This window comes from Triplophysa rosa, unplaced genomic scaffold, assembly GCF_024868665.1.
Source record: "Triplophysa rosa unplaced genomic scaffold, Trosa_1v2 scaffold167_ERROPOS91937, whole genome shotgun sequence".
Lineage (NCBI taxonomy): Eukaryota > Metazoa > Chordata > Actinopteri > Cypriniformes > Nemacheilidae > Triplophysa > Triplophysa rosa.
In genome coordinates this window covers 81,896-91,937 of record NW_026634169.1, presented here as the reverse complement: position 1 = coordinate 91,937, position 10,042 = coordinate 81,896, and the positions used below count along the sequence as shown (strand labels likewise).

Genomic DNA, 10,042 nt, shown 5'->3' with positions numbered 1-10,042 from the left:
GTCTACTGTATTTTCATATATTTACTGTAATTACTTTTACAGTAATAATATTGTCTACTGTATTTTCATATCTTTACTGTAATGTCTTTTCACAGTAATACCACTATCTACTGTATTTCATTTAGAGTACTAGAATTTATTTCCTAGTACAGAATCAGGATTTTTTTTACGATTTGGGTTTAACTTTAAACAAAATAAATTTTCTACCTGTAAAAAAACAATCTATAATTCACAAGTTGCAATAAAGTTGAAGAAACAGGTATACTCACAGCAGTTAAAGTTTTATTTTAAACAGAATTTCATCTAAAAATACTCAGAAAACCAGGGAACAAAACAACAAAACAAGCATTGACAACTGACAAAAAAAGGAAGGAAACAGAGTTAAATACATACAAACCACTTAATGTTTTTACCAATGCCTATCTACAGGTTGTTGTTAAAATGTCATAGGCATACGGGTCAAAGAGCATACGGGTCAAATGACAATAAACATGCCTGATGCAGTATGTCCGAAATGTAATAATACTACTCCCACAAAAACTATTTAGAACATACTGTTTTAATGGTAGATAGGTAGGTACTTAATTTAAATCAGTACATACTGTCGCAGTATGCAGTTTGGACAGCATAGGTCACAGAACTCAAATCAAACAGCAAAAAAAAACATGTTTGTTTTGTTTGTAGTGTTATCGTCAGTAGTGCTTAATTTCATTACTCAACAAGCTCGTTGATAAAAGATGCCACAAGGATTCAGGCTGGTGATTTTTCTTCTGTGTCTGGCTAATATGTGATTTTGATTGGCATTTGGTGCTATCAGGGTGTTTTCTCAGAATGAACCTGCAAGCACAGGAAAAAAACACATTATTTAAGCATTATTTATAAACTGAATTTACATTACAATATTTGCATTACTGCTAAATGTATAAATATCAATATTTATAAACTGTTTATGAATGAAAAATGAAGACGCAATATTTTTAAAATACATTTAATTCCTAAATATTTAGGGAAAACCAGACCAAAATCTAACTGTTGAGTCAGGGCAGAGATACAACTGACAGCTGTCAATTTCAGTATAATTTACAGTAACACTGTTCAAGTGTTTTAACAGTTAAAGGGATAGTTCACCCACTAATGAAAACTGTGTCACCATTTAATCACTGTCTTGTCATTTCAAACCTTTATGACTTTCTTTCTTCAGCAGAACACAAAAGAAGATGAAGAATTTTGGTAAAACAAAACCATATGCCCCCATTGACTTCTATTGGTGATTTTTCTTCTGTGTCTGGCTGATATGTGATTTTGATTGGCATTTGGTGCTATCAGGGTGTGTTCTCAGAATGAACCTGCAAGCACAAGACAAAAACACATTATTTAAGCATTATTTATAAACTGAATTTACATTACAATATTTGCATTACTGCTAAATGTATAAATATCAATATTTATAAACTGTTTATGAATGAAAAATGAAGACACAATATTTTTAAAATACATTTAATTCCTAAATATTTAGGGAAAACCAGACCAAAATCTAACTGTTGAGTCAGGGCAGAGATTCAACTGTTGTCAAGCTGTCAATTTCAGTATAATTTACAGTAACACTGCTCAAGTGTTTTAACAGTTAAAGGGATAGTTCACCCAATAACGAAAACTGTGTCACCATTTAATCACTGTCTTGTCATTTCAAACCTTTAAGACTTTCTTTCTTCAGCAGAACGCAAAAGAAGATGAAGATTTTGGTAAAACAAAACCATATGCCCCCATTGACTTCTATTGTATGGACACAAAACTGAAGTCAATGAGGACCAACAGTTTTCTGTTTCCAACATTCTTCAAAATATCTTTTGTGTTCTGTTGAAGGAAGAAAGTCATACAGGTTTGAAATGACAAGAGGGTGAGGAAATAATGACAGAGTTTTTTTGGGTGAACTATCCTTTTAATTTGTGTTCCGAAGATGAATGGAGGTCCTATTGGTTGTCGAACGACTTGAGGGTGAGTAATTTTTGGGCGGAGCATCCCTGTAATAATGGTTCATTAGTTTATGATTACCTCTGAATGAAGTCCAGTGTATTGGTGGCCGCTTCCTGGTATTGCACATTGAAAATCTGTTAGCTTTTGTGGCTCTATGATGACTCTGCTCTCCATTGTCAGCATCCATTTTTTGGCACGGGAAACAGAATCTCCTGTAACAGACACCATCATAGCAGCTTTTTAGTAAGGGTAAGGAAAAACTATTGCTACAAATCATGATTCTTGAGACTATTTTTCACCATTATTGTCACCATAATAAAAAATATATATTCACATGCTAATATATTATGATAAAATTATTCATGCAAATACAAAAAATTCTAAAGTTCCTTCTCCAGAACTACCGGTCTGTATGGTGTGTTCCATTTAGTATTGATTGTCCTTCACCTTGCAATTTAATTGAATTTAAACATTTTTCATTAGCCATGGTATTTAAAAAAGCATGTTGATAAACTTACCAAGTGCGATCAGTCTTGGGGTGCTGGGCACAGAGAGGGATCCCTCTACATCTGATGGAATTGCAGTCACCTAAAAGTACAGCAATTAACAGGCTGAGAGAGATTTATTACATGTATAAAGAATATACTTAAAGTGACATACTTAAATCTGTTATCATTTACTCACCCTCTTGTCATTTCACACCTGAATGACTTTCTGCCTTCCACAGAACACAAAAGAAGATATTTTGAAAAATGCTGTTAACCGGACGCCTTTCACTTGCAAATAGTTTTGTGTCTATACAATAGAAGTGAGTGGGGTCCAATGCTGTTTGGTTACCAACTTTCTTCAAAATATCTTCTTTACAGTCTTAGGTACCTGTAAAAGTTTGATGATAAATGATTACGAAAATTAAATTATACCTAAAATGCTTGATATATAAATTCAAAACAGGAAATACAACCTCTGTTTTAGTGTTGCCTCACTTTAGCTTACCAGTTTTGACTGTAACGACCAGAAAAAGGCTCATCCGACGTCCCAAATGGCACAGATCTAACAGCTAACTTTAAATAAAAACAAAAGATGCACTTCAAAATACAGTATTCCATTTGTTTCTAAAAATTGCAGCTGTCCATTTACTTTTTTTAATCTTTCGAAAGTCTGAAAAAGAAATCTCAAAATATATGCAAGTGCAGTTCATCACATGAATAGACAGGTAACTGACAAATTACATTATAGATAGATAAATTAGGGCCATATAATTTTTAGTTTACTTAATTTTCATTTTTCTAAGTTCTGTTTTTCATTTTTTTGTGTGTTATATTTGTCCACATACATTACTGCAGTATACTATAGAATTTACTATAGTAAAATTCCTAGATACTATAGTGTTTTTGAACCTTACTATAATATACTACTGTGTTTACTACAGCTTATCAATTCACTACAAGGGCACTACAATTTTCAATAGCAAATACTACAGTACACTACAGTATTTTAGAGTGTTCAAGTTAACCAGACTTTTATTTTGGGAAGACGCTTCAGTTTTAGTGTGTGTGACTTTGACGATAGCTTCACTCAAACAGTAAAAATGCTTGTAAAATAAACTCTCAGAGTAACTCTGGAGATGAAGTTCATGTCTTCATATCCTACAGTGCAGACGCAGACAAATCCACGAGCGTCACGCGAGTAGCAATGTTAAACTGTGTAACGTTAGTTCATTCATTCACTCAGACGCGTAGAACAGCCAGATGACATATTTAAATAACAGGAGTACGCGTCCGCGAGTCCGCATCTACTTATATGGACTCAATGCAGCCGGAAAACTCGCATAATAGAAGTAAAATAGCGGTGCGCCATTGATTAAAGCACAACGACAAACCCACTTCATACAAAGACTCTGTCTAATCATGCACATGACAAATTTTTGCGCGCTGCTACACTAGCTAATTTATTCTTAGCTCAGACCCAAGTTTTTTTTAGCACAAACAACTCTGGGAAGGTTTGAATTTTTTAATAAAAACATTGAATACGCTAATAAAATATTTTAAACTCATATTTCATGTCCAGTTTTTCTCATGTGGCAAGTAGCTATAATAAGCGGGATAATGTACAGTATTACTTACCAGTTACGTTACGTTAAATGCCAGAAAAAGGCTCCTCGGACACCTCCAACATTCCAAATGGCACAGTTCTAACAGAAATTTTTTAATAAAAACAAAAAATAGATATGATATTCAATCAATAACATGTAAATCCACCATATACGCGCTTAAATGTGACTTTATTGGAATGCTTTCACTGACTTTAGGGTGGGGGAGGGGTTCTGAGGGGAAAAAGGCTTGTAACCGCGTAATATTGCTATTCTCACCCAAATTGCCCCACTAATTCATGTTTGGTTGTTAACAAGTTAATGCATTTGAAAATATCTGAGTTTTACATAAAATAATTACAGAAGTAATACTAACCTTTTTGTTGAGTCATTCCTCCGTTATCTGCCACTCCCAACAAACGAAAAAAACTTGAAAAGAAATCTTCCTTTTCATTGGTCAGTTTTCGCGGGCATTTGCACTACTGTAAATCGATTTACGTGGGCATACATTTTCCCATAATCCTTTGCAATTTACAGTATACAGGGCTCTAGAGTGCGACCAATTTGGGGTGCGACTAAAAAAATTCTGAGGTCGCACCGGTGCGACCAGCCGTTGGAGGGAAAAAAGTCTCTGCGAAAGTCTCCCTGTGGTTCAACAACAGACACATTAGGCCCATTATCGTGGTCTAAACCAATCAGAGATAGTGAAGGGCGGACCCCCTCTGATTGGCCGTGGTCCAGATATTCCTGTACTTGTGTGTACGTTTGAAAATGCTGTGCTGCAGTCAGACAGAGAGAGGTGAGTAGCCTAGGCCCGTCAGATAAACAGAGTGGATGTAGCCGCGGATGATGAGAGAAGATGAAAAGAACGGTTGACAACTTTTTCGTTAAGAATGTTAATATAAGGCCTGATCCGTCCGAAAATCATAACCAATGCTCTGACATGCTAGACTGCGACTAAATGGGCTTATTTTGCGACAAATTTTCCTGCCAGTGCGACAAGTTTTTCTTAATGGTCACACCGGTGCGACTGTCAAACTGATCAATATATAATTTTTGCGTATTATAAATTTAATGCGCAGAAATGTTATATTGCGCAAGCTGCGCATTCAGTCACTCATTTTCGTCTCCCCTCCTTCAACCATTCACTTATCTATCAGTGCCCCGCCCCCAAAGACGTAATTCGCGGGTTATGGGTAAGAGGCGAAGGACCGAAAGAGCAGACGAGTGAAGCGCTCAATCTTGCAACTTAAATAAATATGCAGAATACAAGAATTTCCCCTGCTAAGGTACAAAACAGCAAAGATAACGAAATGTGTTGTTTGTATTGTATGCATGTGAAGCTAATGCAGGAAACACGTGTTTAAACTTTAAGCACTGAACTATTGTATAAAGATCTCTAACAATACTGCAAAGCATACAAAACGGTATATATCATGCTAATTACTATTTATTTGTGAGTCGCTATTGATAGAAGCCAAACGTGTATCAATGCAGCTTTCAGGAAGAATAATCACTAAAAGCCTTCAGGTCTCGCGGGTTGTTTGAGATATGCGCGCGCCCAGAGAGTCGGAGCACAAAATACTAAACGGAGTTCTCTTTCACACATTCTTACTCTGAAACGGACATATTAACACAAAATAACCTAAAAATTCCCGTATTAACAAGAAACCTTGTTAAGGTATTCAGTTTGTTTCGTGACCAAACAGTTGGGAAACAAAACACGTGTTCCAGTATATTGCGCGAGCTCTTAAAGGGGCAGTAGCATAATAAAGATCTTTGTTTATAATGTTCATCAAACAACAACGGACGGGCCCAAAAACACTCACTGATATTAAAGGAATTGTGTTCTCTTATAGGAGTCGTTCACAACAAATAATGGAAGAAAGTAGCTTTAAGAAAGATGTGCTTTAAATATGGTAAAGTGTTGAAAGAGAGTTTACATATACAATAAAAATAATTCAATCATAAACAATGATTTGTATTAATTTCTAATTGATTTATTAATGTGTTAAACACATTTTAATGAAGTTTTAGTGATTCTTTTTTCTTACCTCACCCCACGACTCTGGTGCTATCAAATTAAGGGCTGGTGCCACCAACTGAATAACTTGGTAGCACCACTGAATAACTTGGTAGCACCAGTGCCACCTCTCTCAAGTGTTAGTCTAGAGCCCTGCTTTCTTGTAGAATTGTGCTTCAAATAAAGAACTTTATGTTGACCAGATTGTTAGTTAATCATTTACAAGTCAATGTTGCCTATATGAACAGCGATTTATAAAAAAAAGTGAACTTGTAAAACTGCGGTGTTAAATGCGATGCGGTCGAAAATTTGGGTGCACCTAACTTTTGTGTTGGTGCACCTAAGAAAAAAAGTTAGGCACACCAGTGCAACCAGTGCAAAAAGTTAGTCTAGAGCCCTGGTATAATACTGGTTACACATTTAACAGTATTATACTGTGCATATTACTGTAAAATACTGTTCAATTTACAAAAATCTGTTACAGTGCATGTTTTTCTGTGTTTATGCACAGCTTTTGAATGAAGTACGGTAAAATGCTGCTGCACCCGAAAGCCAGAGGGCGCTCTCGTGCAGAAACTCCAAATACGCACTGCAGAAGAAGACCATAACACACTAAGCTGTGTCTCGTTTCGTAAGGCTGCGTCCTTGTGTCCTCCATAGGTATCATCCTCTAAAGGATGCGGTATGCGGAGGATTCTCAACTTAGAATTAAACGAGACATCCTTTGTAGGACATACTGGCAGAAAAGAAAACAGGAAGTACCACATTGCTATGACAGCACGTTGCACTCGCACACCTGTCAAATTAATTAAAATGATTTCTACATGATTTAAGAGGTAAAAAGTTGGTTACTTGCTACCCTAAACAATGCCAAAAGAGTTAAACAAATATACATTTTTGCCTTACTGTTTCAAAACGTTTAAAAATCACTAAACACTTGTAAACCTATTTACTACATATACCTGCTAAGATTAAAAAAACGTGACACAAATTGTAAACTGTTAACATTTAAACAGCAGCTGTTGCCATTTATTCAAATAACAGACGTTGTGGGTTATCTCTAGCAACGAAGGATACAGCTCATGTATCCTCCGAATTCCTGTCAAAGAAGGTCGCATTTGAAGGGTGCCTCTGGAGAGTCCTACCTGGAGAGTCCTACCTTTATGAAACGAGACAGCCTCGATGACGTAGCAGCCTTCGAATGAGACCTCTGGGAGGACGCAGCCTTACGAAATGAGACACAGCCGTAGTTCTAGGAAATGCCTAAGGACATGTTTTTTTATCACTGTTCCTCAAGCCTCCTCAGGTATTTTCATGATAATAAAGTATATTTATAATGATCATGTTTGACGGGTGTTGCTTTTTTAAATGCACGTTATAAGCGACTCAAACTCGCACTGCTTTTAGATCGAGCAGCATTTCCTACTGATCCCAGAGACGTGCTTCACGGACAAGCTACGCATAAAAAAATTATCGATGCCTTGCATAATCGAGCCAGCTCGATTTCAGCATGATTTATTGGTAATCGCGATTAGTCGTGCACAGCCCTAACAGTGACTACTTTTCTCCGTTTAAATAGGCTGAATGACTGATTACAAGATTGGATACATGTGTGATACTAATTGAAGAAACAAATTAGTTTGAAATATCACTATAATCCAGTTATGTATGATCTTTTCTAAGAGGTACCAACAAATGTGTCCAGTCCATTTTAGAATATCTTTGTAGAATAAGCAATAATTCATCTCTTTCCACAGCTTCTTTGCTTTATTCTATGACATACCAAAGGTATGCAAGTATACATGATACAATAGCTTTTAATTTCATCACTCTTCAGGAGGAATGAAGCATTATTTCAATGAGCTGTAAGGGTACCAACAAATCTGAGTGCGTCTGTATACTCTGGAATAATGTGAGTGTGCATGATGTTAAAATGTTTGTTTGCCCAAAAAAGAAAATTGTCCTTATTTGTAAACCCTTGAGTTGTTCAATTCACAATGGCTTTCTTTGTTTCTTTGCGAACAGAATTGTTGTTTTGTTCATTCCTCTTAAAGTGAAACTGACCATCTCTTCTCAAGCTTCAAAAGTACACAAAACCTTCATAAAATACTAAATAAATTTAATCTGCAACTTAATCTGTTATTTTATGAATGTCTTGACCTCTGCCTCTCTCACCGCATGCCTTCTCTGTGCCTAAACTGTGTGGCTAAAGCAGTTTAAGAGCTTAATTTGTAATAATGCGTGACAATATACAGAACATATCAGCAACACAAGAGTAAAGGAGTAAACTGTGTTGTTTGCTTATGCTCCTACACTGAGTAAGCTTAAGAAAAGATGTCACAATTCACTCCCATCATAAGCAGAAGAACAGAAACAACAATTTAAAAAAAATCTGTTTTAACAGAGCCATTAGGGGGTTTGAATAACACAAGGGTGAGTAAATAATGACTACATTTTTTAATAGAGTTTTGACTATTACTTTAAGGCTGTGTTCTGTATATATACTTTATTTGGAATATACAGCCGCGGAAAATACTAAGACACCATTTCAAAGAACATTTTCATTTTTTTTTAAATTTACTATCTATAGGCGTGTGTTTAGGTAAAATGATTATTTTTGTTTTATTCTGTGACTGAACTAACAATATGTCTCCCAAATTTCAAATGAAAATATTCTTTCTATTTGCATTTATTTGCAGAAAATGAAAACTGGAGAAAAGATGCTCTGTATTTTTTCAGACCTCAAATACTGCAAAGAAAACAAGTTCATATTCACTTTTAAGCAATATACAACAGTAATATTTGTACATGGAAAAGTTCAACGCCTTAATTTTAATCACAGTTTTCATTTGTCTTATCATGTTGTCAGTCTTTCACATTGCTGTTGGATGACTATACGTCACTCCTGAGGTTTAAGATTGTAAAGGTCTCTTCATTTTTTCTTTATAATGGCATTTATTTATGTAGTCTAACCATCATATTTTGAATATAAATCAAGACAGAAACCCATAGTTATGCAATAGTGGTCATCAGAATAAATGTTTTTTGTTGATCAGTGCCATATTATACAGGGATGAACATTTCATTTAGCCTAATGTGTGTTAATTTCATGCATGGTTTAACTTTTTTCTTCTGCAATTCGGTTCTGTTTTTTTGATATGTCCCTGATTTTGATTTTCCTGTTCTTGAAGCAAAGCCAATGAGAATTTAAAATCTCAGTGCTAGACTGGGGTTGCAAGTTACTGCTCTGAGGCCTGTGACTGCATTACTTGGAAGATCACATGATGGGGAGAGATGGATTACGACTGTCATTGGGTCATAAGCGCTCTGCCCTGAGACTATATTTAACAAGCAATTAGTTTAGTTTTGCTCCTTCGCTACTCTCGCCCCTTATTGTAATATTCTATTGTGAGAATTTGTGTTCATTAAACATGTTTGTAAGCATTTACCCCCTGCGCTGAAGTCAGGTCATGCTGTCTTTTAAAGATACGTTTGATGTTTGTTAATAGCCCTCTGTCTATCGATTTTTATGTGTGTGTGATTGTTTATTTTCTGTACATCTTTGCTTGTGATAAACTTTCAGCAGCACGCATCATGTGTCCTTGACCTACTTGTGCTGTGTTCAAAGAACATCCAGTCACAGCGGTTTCGGTTCGCTACTTATTCTCTTCCTTCCATCTCCGTGGCTTCATACCCTGGTTCGGATCTTTATTTACACCAAAATATATCCAAACAGCATGGAAGCTCTAGAGAGGGGCCTGTTAACCGTCCTGTATTAATAAACATCTGTTATTCAAATGATGTACTCGCGCAAACACGCTGGGACTGAAAAGCAGAGGGGATTGATGGAGCAGAGGTTCACACCACCTCGGAAAAAAAACAAATCTATGCTGTTGACATGAAAGGAGGAGCTGTAGTAACTGTGTTTTGATAGAGTGGCTGGCAGGGTCATAAGA

General features: G+C 35.9%; 1 long non-coding RNA gene across 3 annotated transcripts; it reads right to left on the bottom strand.

Annotated features, from left to right (window-relative positions):
• Positions 1-226: 226 nt before the first annotated feature.
• On the bottom strand, positions 227-4,555 carry LOC130549738 (uncharacterized). 3 transcript variants are annotated; one of them, XR_008962262.1, is made up of 7 exons: positions 4,440-4,555; positions 4,098-4,165; positions 2,968-3,035; positions 2,659-2,850; positions 2,493-2,585; positions 2,053-2,186; positions 1,266-1,346 (listed from the first exon to the last, which is right to left on the bottom strand). It is a non-coding gene; the product is annotated as an uncharacterized LOC130549738 (long non-coding RNA). The 3 variants fall into 3 exon arrangements; XR_008962264.1 differs by lacking the exon at positions 1,266-1,346 and adding an exon at positions 227-837 and having other exon boundaries at positions 4,098-4,549; XR_008962263.1 differs by having other exon boundaries at positions 2,493-2,562; positions 4,098-4,549.
• Positions 4,556-10,042: the final 5,487 nt, after the last annotated feature.